This window comes from Carassius carassius, chromosome 23, assembly GCF_963082965.1.
Source record: "Carassius carassius chromosome 23, fCarCar2.1, whole genome shotgun sequence".
Classification (NCBI taxonomy): domain Eukaryota; kingdom Metazoa; phylum Chordata; class Actinopteri; order Cypriniformes; family Cyprinidae; genus Carassius; species Carassius carassius.
In genome coordinates this window covers 16,436,255-16,450,615 of record NC_081777.1, presented here as the reverse complement: position 1 = coordinate 16,450,615, position 14,361 = coordinate 16,436,255, and the positions used below count along the sequence as shown (strand labels likewise).

Here is a 14,361-nt window from a genome sequence, read left to right as displayed (position 1 = left end):
TCATTTAACATGAACAGAATTAGGAAACATAAGACAGAACTTCTTAAAGGCAGGGTAGGTAAAAAATGTATAAAAAACTTTTTTTCCAAATTTGTTTAAACTTTATTTATATATCAATACATAATTAAAATGTAAGTACTCTGAAAAAGAAAGTATAAAAATCGAGTGTCTGTAGACCTCTCACAACTGTTTTAAAGACAGCTCATTATTTCCATTCACTCCACCCCCTCCCTTCTGGGCTGGATTATTTATCGTGTCTACTACGGCTCGCTAAGTAATGTTATGTTAGCTATATTACGCAGCTACATGTGCTAATGACACATGCTTCATGAAAAAAAAAAAAAAAAAATATGTATGATCAAAATACAAAAAGCCAGATTTACCTGGAAAGCCACGCCGATATTAACTCACGTTTTATTTCTTTGTTTATCCAAAGACTTTTTGTTCATTGCCTTTTCTTGTACTGTTACTGTCTTCCTTTTTTTGCCTGGTTGCCATGGTTGCGAGAGAGTGACAGTCGCCTAAGCCAATCCTATTTTTCGTCCCGAATGGAAATAATGAGCTGTGTTTAATACAGATTAAACGGTCAAGAGTCACTCGATTTTTATACTCTTTTTATCAGAGTACTTACATTTTAATTATGCATTGATATATATAGAAAGTTGAAACAAATTTGGAAGAAAGTTGTTTATAAATTTATTACCTACCCTGCCTTTAAAGCACTAAAAAAAAAAAAAAAAAATTGTGGGTTCCTTTTCAGGAACTCGAGCTGTGTCTAGCGCTTTGGGGGGAACGTCCCTGACGAGACCGACTCTGAATATCGTGTGCAATCCGTCCATCGGAAAGGCGTGACGTCACGGGCGGGGTGACGTAGTGACCAGGAAGCTATAAAAGCACATGCCGTGCAGCTGGCCTCAGCTTCGCGTCTGTCAGCAAGCGCTCTGTGTGTGCATGTCAAAAGTCTGTCCCATTGGTCCTATTTATTGTTGTCTGTCCCTTAGCCATTAAAAAATCGCTAAAACAGCTCAATATGCCAAAAGTGAAGCAAAAGACCAAACATTTAAAGGGCGATTCCAAGCCACGTTATAGATTGTTTGTTCCTCCCTGCCCTCGCTACATTACGAGCGGGGATACACACAGTCTGTGCGTGGCTTGCGTGAGATCGAAGCACGCTGAGTCGGCTCTCGAGGGGGCCGACTGTCCGCATTGCGAGTGATTGCCAATGTGGACGCTTCGATCCCGGAGGGCTCTCTTCGAGGAGGGAGCCTTCAACAGCATTCCTCGCGGGGCTGGCCCCGCTTCTGCCAAGGCAGAGCGGCTGCTGCACTCGTGGGGTTCGCAGGTGGATCTGTCAGAGGGAATGGAGATGGGCCAGTCCTTATCTCCTTCCTCATCTGCCAGATCCGGCGCCCAAACCCTGGGTTCGGAAGCACGCTCGTCGGTTTCTTCCCCCCAGGGTGAGGAATCAGCTCTTCACCTCTCTTCCCCCGAGGAGGTCGATGTGGAGACTGTTGCTGGGGATTTGCCACCCCTGTCGCCCCAGTATGAGGAGCTTTTGGAGGTGGTTACGCGAGCAGTAGATAAATAAAAAATCGAATGGCCTGCTGAAAAACAAACTGAGCCGCAGAGAAGCAAACTAGATGAACGCTTTCTGCGGCCGAGGCAACCACCTCCACGTCGGAGCCTTCCATATTTTCCCGATCTCCACGATGAGTTATCGAGATCGTGGAACCATCCATATTCAACCCGCCTCTTCTGCCCCGATTCACTATATTATGGCAACGTGATGGGGCTGGGAGAGCGGGGTTATAGAGCGATGCCACGGGTCGAACAGACGCTCATGGGCTATCTGTCGCCTGGCTCGGCGTCGTCTCTAAAGGCTCCGACATTGCCCACTAAGCCTCTTCGAGTTACATCATCGCTAATGGGCAAAGGTTATGTGGCAGCAGGTCAGGCTGGGGCTTGCCTTCATACTATGGCAGTCCTTCAAGCTTATCAAGCTGACCTGCTGAGAGATATCGATGAGGGAGAGGGGATTAAGTCTGAAGATGTAGAAGAACTTAGAAAGACCGCTGATCTCTCCCTCCGCGCCACTAAAGAGACCGCTCGCGCAATTGGGCGGACTATGGCAGCCTTAGTGGCCGCGGAGAGGCATTTGTGGCTGACCCTGTCAGAGAGAAAGAGACAGGGTCTGCCTCCTGGACGCCCGCTTCAAGCCTCGGGCCTGTTTGGCGACACAGTCAACACTGTCGTCGACAGGTTCCACGAGGCACGCAAACAGCCGGCGGTGTTCCAGAGTTTCCTCCCTCGTCGCTCTCGTGGTGCATCTGGGCAGGAGATGACCACGCCACATACCGGCTCCTCATACCTGGAAGCGCAGAAACAGAGCGAGGGCCCCAGCGACGCTCTGAGTCAGGGGCTTCTAGGGCTAAAACCGATTTAAGATCTGTCATTGAAGCCCGGAAGTCCTCGACGAAAAGATCCTGACGCCAGGATCCAGAGGGTAGCCCCTGCTGGGGTAGAGCGCGGTCCACCTCATTATACGGTGCCCGCCTCACCTCAGTGCCCTCAGGAGGTCGGTCTGCCAACCCTGCCAGAGTTTCAGGGTGCAGCGGCCTCCAGCGAGCGCTACTCCCAGTTATTTCCGCCCGTGAGCGCAGCGGAGCTGGGATGCTCGCCGCCCCTTCGGGGGCCTCTTACACCAGAGGTCAGTCTTGAGAGACTGATTCCCTTAGTAGATTATTTAGCAGCGTGGAAGCTACTGCCAAATGTATCTCAGTGGGTCCTGCGTACAATAGAAAGAGGCTATTGCATTCAGTTCGGTCATCCACCACCGAAGTTCAACGGGGTTACACCGACTGTGGTCGGCCCCCAGCAGGCACTGGTTATGGAACAAGAAGTGAATACCCTATTAAGGAAGGAGGCCATCAAGGTGGTCCCTCCTCTAGACAGGGAATCCGGATTTTACAGCCGGTATTTCATAGTTCCAAAGAAGGATGGGGGGTTGCGTCCGATCTTAGACTTACGTCACCTGAACCGCTCAGTTATGCCACTGAAGTTCAAAATGCTCACTGTCAACCAGGTTGTAGCTCAAATCAGATCCGAGGACTGGTTTGTCACAATAGATCTCAAAGACGCATACTTCCACATATCCATCCTTCCACAACACAGGAGGTTTCTGAGGTTCGCTTTCAGGGGCAAAGCTTATCAATATCGAGTACTTCCCTTTGGCCTCGCACTCTCACCCCGCACGTTCACGAAATGTGTAGATGCGGCTCTGGTATCCCTCCATATGCAGGGCATCCGCATTCTAAATTAAATCGACGATTGGTTGATCCTAGCTCAATCAGAGCAGATGGCAGTTCGACATCTAGATGTCGTTCTCGCACACATGGGGGAGCTGGGTTTGAGACTAAACGCCAAGAAGAGTGTACTTTCTCCAGTTCAGAGAACCACCTATCTAGGCGTAGTGTGGAATTCGACCACGATGCAGGCACGTTTGTCTCCTGCTCGGATCGAGTTGATCCTCACATCAGTCGAGAGAGTCAAAGAAGGCCAGTCACTTCCAGAGATTGTTAGGGCTGATGGCAGCTGCGTCCAACGTGATACCTTTTGGCCTGCTGCACATGAGACCCCAGTGGTGGATTAGTCCAAGGGCTTTTCCCCGAGGGGAAATCCACTTCGAGTTATCAAGGTCACGCGGCGATGCCTTCGTGCCTTAGACATGTGGAAGAAACCTTGGTTCTTGAATCAAGGCACGGTGCTGGGAGCTCCTTGTCGCCGTGTAACGCTAGTGACAGACGCGTCCCTCACCGGTTGGGGTGCGGTCATGAGTGGCCACCCTGCCCGCGGTCTGTGGAGTGGTCGCCATCTGACATGGCACATCAATTGCCTAGAGATGCTAGCAGTCTATCGAGCATATAAATATTTCCTCTCAGACCTGAGAGGTCACCATGTGTTGGTGCGCACCGACAACACATCAGTGATCTCTTATATCAATCACCAGGGGGGTCTGCGTTCACGCCCCTTGTACAAGCTGGCACACCAGATCCTTCTGTGGTCCCAGGGCAAACTCCTCTCGATCAGAGCAGTGTATATTCCTGGGAGATTGAATGTGGGAGCAGACATACTGTCGAGGCAGGGGCCGAGGCCCGGGGGAATGGATGCTTCACCCCGAGGTGGTGAAGCAGATATGGAGAGTATTTGGCACAGCCCAGGTGGACCTCTTTGCGACTCAGGAGACATCGCAATGTCCCCTCTGGTTCTCTCTAGTTCATCCAGCTCCTCTGGGACTGGACGCTATGGTACAGACCTGGCCGAGGCTTCGTCTGTACGCTTTTCCCCCTATCGCTCTGCTCCCGGGAGTTCTGGCGAGAGTACGCAAGGACGGGGTCCGTCTGTTATTAGTAGCCCCGTTCTGGCCAGGCCGAGTATGGTTCTCAGATCTAGTCTCGCTCCTCAACGGCTCTCCGTGGGAGATACCGATCAGGACAGACCTACTCTCACAGGCGCAGGGCACGATAATTCACCCTCGCCCGGAGTTGTGGAAGCTGTGGGTGTGGCCCCTGAGGGGGCACAACTGTTAGCAGCTGGTCTCTCAACCGAGGTTGTTGAGACCCTACTCCAATCCAGAGCTCCCTCTACGAGGAAACTGTACGCCCTGAAGTGGAAACTCTTCACTTCATGGTGCAGAGACCGCCAACTTGACCCAGCAAACTGCCCAGTTGGTACAGTTCTGGAGTTTTTACAAGCCAGGCTCTCTGCGGGGTTATCCCACTCCACCTTAAAGGTGTACGTGGTGGCCATAGCTGCTTTCCATGTCCCTTTCAATGATCAGTCAGTGGGTAGACACCCCCTAGTTACACGTTTCCTCCGAGGTGCGCTAAGGCTGAGACCTCCTGTACGGTCCCGTAATCCCCCCTGGGATTTGGTTGTGGTTCTAGAGGCTCTTTGCAAAGCTCCATTCGAGCCAATTCAAGACATCTCAGACAGACATCTGACCATTAAAACTGCCCTGTTACTGGCATACACCTCTCTAAAGAGAGTTGGAGATCTCCAGGCCCTTTCGGTGGCCCCTACCTACCTAGACTTTGCCCCTGGTATGGCCAAAGCATTCTTATACCCTCGAGCGGGTTATGTTCCCAAAGTTCCCTCTGTTAAACCACAACCTATCGTACTGCAGGCCTTCTGTCCTCCTCCCTTTCGGGAGCCAGACCAAGAGAAGCTAAATTGTATGTGTCCAGTGCGAGCACTGGACGCATACGTCCACAGAGCTGCCCTGTGGAGAAAATCCGACCAATTTCTTGTTTGCTACAGTCCTTCTAACAAGGGTTCTCCTGCCACCAAGCAGAACCTTAGTCGTTGGATAGTCGAGGCTATCAACGTCTCTTATGAGTCCTCTGGTCTTCCCCCTCCTTTGGGGGCCAAGGCTCACTCTACTCGGGGTATGGCGGCCTCTAAGGCCTTCTCAGCAGGTGTGTCCCTCTTGGACATCTGCAATGCTGCGGGGTGGTCCACGCCCTCTACATTTGTCAGATTCTACAATCTTGATATGCGAGCCACTCCGGGCTCTTCTGTTCTCTCGCCTTAGCTGTGCTCTTCGGATACACACTAGGCAGGGATTTGGAAGTCTGGCAGTGTGGGCACATCGTTCCCCAAAGCGCTAGACGCAGCTCGAGTTCCTGAAAAGGAACGCCTCAAGGTTACGTATGTAACCCTAGTTCCTTGAAGGAACGAGACGCTGCGTCGCAAAGCCATACTCCCGGCACCCTTGCCGGTGCTTGCTTCCCTACTCGAAGCTGAGGCCAGCTGCACGGCACGTGCTTTTATAGCTTCCTGGTCGCTACGTCACCCCGCCCGTGACGTCACGCCTTTCCGATGGACGGATTGCACACAATATTCAGAGTCGGTCTCGTCAGGGACGTTCCCCCCAAAGCGCTAGACGCAGCGTCTCGTTCCTTCAAGGAACTAGGGTTACATACGTAACCTTGAGGCGTTTTAAGTTACCTGCAGTTTTTCTTTTACAAAAAAACCCAGCATATCTGCATTTTCAGGCAAAAGCTATGATCTTTGAGCATTCACAATATCCCCTGCCATAGAAAAAAAAACATGTTCACTGGGAACAGAAGTTGCTGGAACTGTTAGGTCAGCTTTGGAACGAGAGAAATGAAGAGGGTATGTTTGAGCGTTTTCTTTCCCCCATTTCAGTGGACAGCTAGTGAGGGGAATAGAAGTGTCTTTGTGCACACGTCAGTCTCTACTAGTTTAATAAACGTAATGTGATGCATATTTGTCATAAATGAAACCAGTATTTTTAATAAATATTGCATTTAAGCTGAAATGTTTACGTTTTAATGTCCAAAAACCACTGGGTTACCATGGTACCATATCCAAAATCCTGGTGATACCATGGTACTTTTTGTCAGTGGCTTTTTGCTGTCCTTTCACTCCGTCTCGTCCTCCATTCTTTTCCCTGTCATTTCCTCTTCTCTCCCCCTGACACTCTCTGTCTCTCATTCTCTCCCTTGAGTTGGCAAGAGCAGTCAGTGTTTCAGAGGAGCCATTTGCACATATCTTAGCTGGGTGATTTCTCTCATCCCTCAGGCCCCGCTGTGCCCCACAACAGCTGTGCCTGAGAGAGGGAGACAGACATTGAGCATACAGACGCTGTAGGGGCATTTCCCTTCCACAGACTGATGTGTGTTTCAGACTTTATATGTTTGTCTATGAGCCATGAACTCTCTGCATCTATGTGTATGACTCTTTCTCATTATCCGTAATCTGTTTATAATGGGACACCTCATTATTCTTGCTGATCCACTTGGGTGCAGAAAAGGGCGCCAGGACTTGACAGATCTATACTTGTGACAATAAAGCATGAGAGAAAATCAGAGCCAATTGGACTGAATGTCTTCTGTTTGAGTTGGATTTCCGGTTGCATGTCTGAAATCTTTGTGCACATTGCTCTAGTTTCTGTGGTGTCCAAACGATGAGAAATGCTGCTTTCGCAGGCAGTATCCGGGGGTTGAAAGCATCAAGGCATGTCCGAAGGAAATCTTTGCATAACATTCTGTTGACTGATGACTTCATAAGGTTGGTTGAATGCAACATAGATATCCTTTGCTGCCTATGATATCTCGCAAACCTGGCATGACTGAACAAACATTAATAAAAATGACTTTCGGTGGAACGGTTGAAAAAATAAGTCTGTAATATATAATGTCTATTTTTATATCTAGTCTTCTACTAAAGTCCCGTTCACACAAAGAATGATAACTATAAAAAAAACTGTAAAGATAAAGATATTAGCATACATACCAGCGCACGATATCGTCTGTTTATTAAGTGCATGCTCATCCACTGCTTTAAATTCTCGAGCTTGTTATAGCAGGATGGATTCTGATTGAGTGTCGATGTTTTATTATCGTCCATTAGAGCGAAAAAATCATTCTGGAAGTGATTTTAATGATATCATTTCCCTGTCCCTTTATCGTTATAGTTGTAGTGTGGACTCTGCTGTTCTTTAATATTGAGAAAGATTTTTTGAACTATATCTTTATTGTTATCTTTATAGTTATCGTGCTTGGTGTGAACGGGCCTTAAAGGGTTAGTTCACCCAATAATCAAAATTATGTAATTAATAACTCACCCTCATGTCGTTCCAAACCCGTAAGACCTCCGTTTATCTTCGGAACACAGTTTGAGATATTTTAGATTTAGTCCGAGAGCTTTCTGAATTTTGATAATTGGGTGAACTAACCCTTTAAGGCTGCGTGATTTGGGGGAAAAAATCAAATTGCAACATTTCTGATAATTAAAGTGCACCCAAAAATTCTGTCATGAATTATTCACCCTTATGTCGTTCCAAACCCGTAAGGCCTCCGTTCATTTTCAGAACACAAATTAAGATATCTTTGATGAATTCTGAGCGCTCTCTCACCCACCAATAGACAGCAATGTAATTAAAACGATCAAGGTCCAGAAGCGTAGTAAGGACATTGTTAAAATAATCCATGTGACATCAGTGGTTCAACCCTAAGTTTACAAAGCTACGAGATTACTTTTTGAATGCAAAGAAAAAAAAAACACATCTTTATTCAACAATTCGTCTTTTCCGCATCACCCTTATGCCATTTTGGAGAGTATCACATACGTAAACAACGTATGCTGTTCTGTGTCAGCTGCGCCACACGTGTTTCGTTCAGATCAAAGTGTTAACAATGTAGAAAATGACACAGAACAGCAAGTTATTTATGTTCAGCGGATGACATGGAGGAGACGAGTAATTCATGACAGAATTTTAATTTTTGGGTGAACTATCCCATAAAAAAGCTCCACATTTTTTATGCTTGTTTATAAAACTGCACAATTTGGGAATAAATAAAAAAATTCACTAACTAAATTAAAAATACAAAATAATAGCCATATTTCTTATGTTTTTTAAATATTTCTATTTATTGTTATTATTAATATTATTATTAAATACTAAATTTCTATTTTATAGTGAAATATATATTTTAGTATTATATATAATTAATATAAAATTTAGAATTTCAGAAAAATATAATGATTAAAAATAATTGTATTGTAGCAATACATTTACAATACTAATATTTAATATACAACCCGAATTCCGGAAAAGTTGGGAAGTTTTTTAAATTTTAATAAAATGAAAACTAAAGGAATTTCAAATCACATGAGCCAATATTTTATTCACAATAGAACATAGATAACGTAGCAAATGTTTAAACTGAGAAATTTTACACTTTTATCCACTTAATTAGCTCATTTAAAATTTAATGCCTGCTACAGGTCTCAAAAAAGTTGGCACGGGGGCAACAAATGGCTAAAAAAGCAAGCAGTTTTGAAAAGATTCAGCTGGGAGAACATCTAGTGATTAATTAAGTTAATTGATATCAGGTCTGTAACATGATTAGCTATAAAAGCTTTGTCTTAGAGAAGCAGAGTCTCTCAGAAGTAAAGATGGGCAGAGGCTCTCCAATCTGTTAAAGACTGCGTAAAAAAATTGTGGAAAACTTTAAAAACAATGTTCCTCAACGTCAAATTGCAAAGGCTTTGCAAATCTCATCATCTACAGTGCATAACATCATCAAAAGATTCAGAGAAACTGGAGAAATCTCTGTGCGTAAGGGACAGTAGTCCTCCGGGCTAAAGAGGAGGGAGACCTTCCAGCATGTTATCAGCGTTCAGTTCAAAAGCCAGCATCTCTGATGGTATGGGGGTGCATAAGTGCATACGGTATGGGTAGCTTGCATGTTTTGGAAGGCTCTGTGAATGCTGAAAGGTATATAAAGGTTTTAGAGCAACATATGCCTCCCTCCAAACAACGTCTATTTCAGGGAAGGCCTTGTTTATTTCAGCAGGACAATGCAAAACCACATACTGCAGCTATAACAACAGCATGGCTTCGTCGTAGAAGAGTCCGGGTGCTAACCTGGCCTGCCTGCAGTCCAGATCTTTCACCTATAGAGAACATTTGGCGCATCATTAAACGAAAAATACGTCAAAGACGACCACGAACTCTTCAGCAGCTGGAAATCTATATAAGGCAAGAATGGGACCAAATTCCAACAGCAAAACTCCAGCAACTCATAGCCTCAATGCCCAGACGTCTTCAAACTGTTTTGAAAAGAAAAGGAGATGCTACACCATGGTAAACATGCCCCGTCCCAACTATTTTGAGACCTGTAGCAGAAATCAAAATTGAAATGAGCTCATTTTGTGCATAAAATTGTAAACTTTCTCAGTTTAAACATTAGCTATGTTATCTATGTTCTATTGTGAATAAAATATTGGCTCATGTGATTTGAAAGTCTTTTAGTTTTCATTTTATTAAAATTTAAAAAACGTCCCAACTTTTCCGGAATTCGGGTTGTAATACAGATTATAATATAATATAATATAATATAATATAATATAATATAATATAATATAATATATTAACTGAGATGGCTACAAGACACGAGAGCTATGCATAGGGAGCAAAATCTGATCAATCAGATCTGCTGATGTATTGTCCTCTTATGACACTTTCAGCTGTATGTGCACGTTGAGTACACAGTGAGGTGTATGTACTGTACTACACAAGCAGCTTTCTACTGCTAGAGGGCATTTAATAAATTAAAAGGCTTATGATGGTGCATCAAGGAACCAAACAAGCCTCCAGGATTATTTTGCTGATGCTAGAGTTGGATGTGGTAGGGGAACATATTTCAGAACTAGCTTAGGTTCCCACTGCTCATGTAAGTGACACATTTATTTTAGTTGGATATTAACAGGTTATAGCATTCACACTGCCCTCATAACACTGGCAGTAGAAGCGTAGCAGTAAGTACAGTTCCATTCTAAGCTTATTTTGTCACATGCAGTACGCTACATAAATATTGTATTTTTGTGTTGAACATGCACCATAAACTTATCAATCAACAAAATGTTTTGTGATGTTGGCCTTGATAAAAAAAATTATAAAAGTAACGTAACTGAATATAGGCCTATATCATTTTGTGGGATGTAAACAATAACAATCTAACACAACGGTCCTAACCACTGATCTGTATTTACGGTATTCTCTATTATACAGTCAAACTAAAAATGATTCAGACACCAGATAAAATTTCTCTATATATATATATAAATATATATATTTTTTTTCCTAGTGTGTGCAGGATACTATAGTTCATTAATGTGAGGATAGCAAAGTTAAACTATGAAATACCCAAAAAATTCTTCATACAGTGGATTACCAGTAAAAATGTTGTGACCAAAATTTATTTACTTTGAGTTCTTGTCATATTTTATCAGTATTTTCTTAACTATAGCGGGGGGGGCAGTGATAATGTGAGAAATGTTGAAGATGTCTGAACAAATTTTGGTTTGACTTTAGATCAGCGCTCCTAACGCATTTCCAGTTTTACACTTTTACATTCTATAACTTTTGAAAATCCAAAAAGGTCCATATTTTGATAAAAACATGTTATGACAGCAGTGTTTAACAACTGAAGCGCCTCCTGTAACTGTTTTGAAATTGTTTGACGTGAAGCAGGAAATGTTTAGGTTCAATATCATCCCTAGTAAAAAGGTAATATATTTCAGATAAATTGATTTTATACTAAGTATGGTTCAAATATCACTCAGGACTTACTGATTTAAAAAAATATAATTCAACTTTATTTGGAGTACTATTTGTGTACAATGCACATTTGTATAATGTCACTGTTGATGAGGATTGCTTGTAATTGTTCCAGCACAATCAAATATACTTCAGCATATCATTAGTTAGGCTTCAGCACTGCTTCCTCACAATTATATTGCATTAAGTACAAAATCAGTTGTTCCAATTTTGCAGACTTCGAGTATACTATTTTAGAATACTAAAAGTGCAATTGCAGTGTGTTTTTATTATGTACATAAATATGTAAATCAAGTATCTGTAGTATACTTAATATGAAATAAATGTATTTCAAATACACATGAAATGAAAGAGCTCTCAGTGGCCTGACCTCTTACTGGCCTTCTCCTCCATCATCTGAGTCAGAGACCACAACACACACACACACACACACACACACACACGCATGAAGAGAGCGCCCATCCCACTGACACCCATTACATGCAATATTTAACACTTCAAATATTCTAAAAACAGCTTCTTTGCACTTCATAATGCCAATACAACAGACACAATGAGACAGCTTGTCTGTGAGACGTTCTGCGTTGCTGGGAACAAATTTAATAGAATGAGAATTCCTCTCACATGTCGCACATAATCACCGGCTAATTGTTTATTACTCAAATTAAGTAAAAGGTTATCTCACCAGTATGCGGCAGGCAGGGGAATATGGCAGCACACTGCCTGTTACAACACAGAGTGCTGATAAACGGCTGGAGCTGTAGTGTGTGTGTGTGTGTGTGTGTGTGTGTGTGTGTGTGTGCACAGGACAGTTCAGATTAGTAGTGAGATTCGTCAATCAGAGGCCATGCACAGAGATTTTAAGGATAATAAAGCACAAGACCGTATGTCATGAAATCATCTCCTTTTTATTGTAATCTGGGAGTATGATTTGTAGACTGAATTTAATAGTTTGTGTATGGGGTGAGAAGCAAATTGAATAGAGGGTGTCGTTTTTTCTTGCTTTTTAATAAAAGTGAAAAACGTTTTGAGTAACTGTCTCAATGCATTTTAAACATGGAAATTCATTTATTGCTGCAATCTCTTGGGAGCATCTACTACATGAATCACTACAGAGGCAACAGTGGATTGCAGATACAGTGAATAACTATGGAAATGTCTCTCTCTAATTGGAACTGCAGCTGTTCTTCTAAACAATAGCAGAAAGTGTGTCCTTGACCAAACCAGCACATTTCCTGCGGAGCCACAACGTCCTTGTGTCAGTGAAGTCAGTGACACAATAACAATGGGCAAAGCTTGTGTGTGTTATGATTGCCAGAAATATCATTACATACAGTACCATGCAAGAGACACAGAAGATTTTGGCGTCACTATTTGTGATTGAATTTGTTTGACACAAGCACCAGCTGTGTATGGAAATCAAAAGGATTGTTTGAAATCTTGTTGTGCGTTTTAAGCAGCAAGAGAACAGGTCAGAGGTCCGAAAAACAGCATCTGCTTATCCACGATGTGAAATGAAATATTATACGTCCGAAGAGGAATGCAGATAAAGATAGTATTTACACCCAGACCACCCATAAAGAAACTGCATGGCATGAATACAATGGACAATACTGGTGCAGCAAGTAAATATCTGTGTACGTTCATTTAAAATTGGACATATTTACAAGTTGAAAATATGCAATATGTACAATTTTAATATATATATATATATATATATATATATATATATATATATATATATATATATATATATATATATATATATAAATATATATATATAGTAATGTTTTAAATATTATTTGTTATGTAATTAATACATATACTACTTATCTAAAAAAAATTATGTTTAAATATTATTTAAATATGAAAAACATTTATTTTTAAAATATATTATTATATATTATTATTATTTAAAGATATATGCCTTAAAATCAGTTTTTCTCTCAAAAGATAAAAGCAAAACTTACCTCTTCCTTGGATCCTGAACTCTTGCGATGTTGTCCGTGTGTGGGTGCGTGTCCAGTGGGACTGGAGCAACTGAGTGGACCAAAATAGATGAATCCAGTGGCCCAGTTTGAACTTCAGCAATACTTCAGCACCAAGACATATTCTCCATTTGTGTACACGAGCATCTCTGACGAGAGATTGAGAAAGAGAGAGAGAGATGGGATGGTGTTCCAGTAAAAGAGTTCAGAGAAAAGAGTTCTTCTCTCCCAAGTTGAGTGCTGTTGTAAAGCGAGCGTGTAAAGACACACTGCAGTACACAGTGCTCCTAATGCTTACACTTTATTCTCTCTTTCTGCTTGTCTCTCAGTAGTTGCTCTTTTAATCCTGTTTATGCTGGGTATTTATACCACCAATGCTCTTCTAAGTCCCCTTGGTGAGACTTTCAAACTACAGCAGTGAAGCGGATCCTTGCATCTTCCTCTCCTCTTCTCTCTCCACATCTCTCTTTCTCTCCTCCACTGTCTTTATGCGCTCCACTCCTACCCCCCACTTTCCCCCCTTGCTTTTCATTAGAGCATCAGTGTACCGCAGGGTCCTAGAGCCTGGTGATGTTTGGTGACATGTTTGTGTGTACAGTGTATTTCTGCTATTGGAAACACATCAGTATGAGACAAGTGTGCTCTCTCTCTCTCTCGCACTACCTTTCTTGATCTTTTTTTTGGTTGTCTTGTCAAGCATTGTTCCTGGTCAAAACATGGCCACAGAGTGGAGTGAGAGAGATCTTGTCCACATGTGTCAGTCCAAAATATATAGAGAGAATATAAGTAATACAAAAAGAAAAACACAGTTTAAAGTCAACATGAAATGATATACTTCAACAGTGTGCCGTAGTTATGAATAATGCATGGTATTCAATGAGATGAAACATACGCCCTATTCGCACGGGATTAGTATTACTTGGTGACCTCCAGTCATTTGTAATACTTGCGGAGGTTGTCTGTGATCTTAATCCCATGCGAATCAGTCATGTCTGTAATTTGTAAAGTAGAAATTCCCCCGCAAAAGACCTAACATTAGCATATTTAGCCAAACACCAAGGTTCTGTGATAATATTAGTCCTGTGCGAATTGTCATCTCTTTGATTTGGCCAGCATTTGGTGGGTCGTATATCCTTTTTCGTGATTTTTGTTTCCTGATTTTTTTCACTTGACTGTTGAACTGTAACCTTCTGTTTGTGAGTTTGTTTCTGTTCATATCAAGTC

The 14,361-nt window shown here is 42.7% G+C and overlaps 1 protein-coding gene across 1 annotated transcript in view; it reads right to left on the bottom strand.

Moving 5' to 3' along the window:
- LOC132101379 (synapse differentiation-inducing gene protein 1-like) overlaps nt 1–13,621 on the bottom strand; it is a 30,293-nt gene extending 16,672 nt beyond the window's left edge. Inside the window, exon 1 of the mRNA XM_059506303.1 lies at nt 13,120–13,621. The gene's annotated coding sequence lies outside the window, so the exon portion shown is untranslated. The remainder of the gene's footprint in view (nt 1–13,119) is intronic.
- Nucleotides 13,622–14,361: the final 740 nt, after the last annotated feature.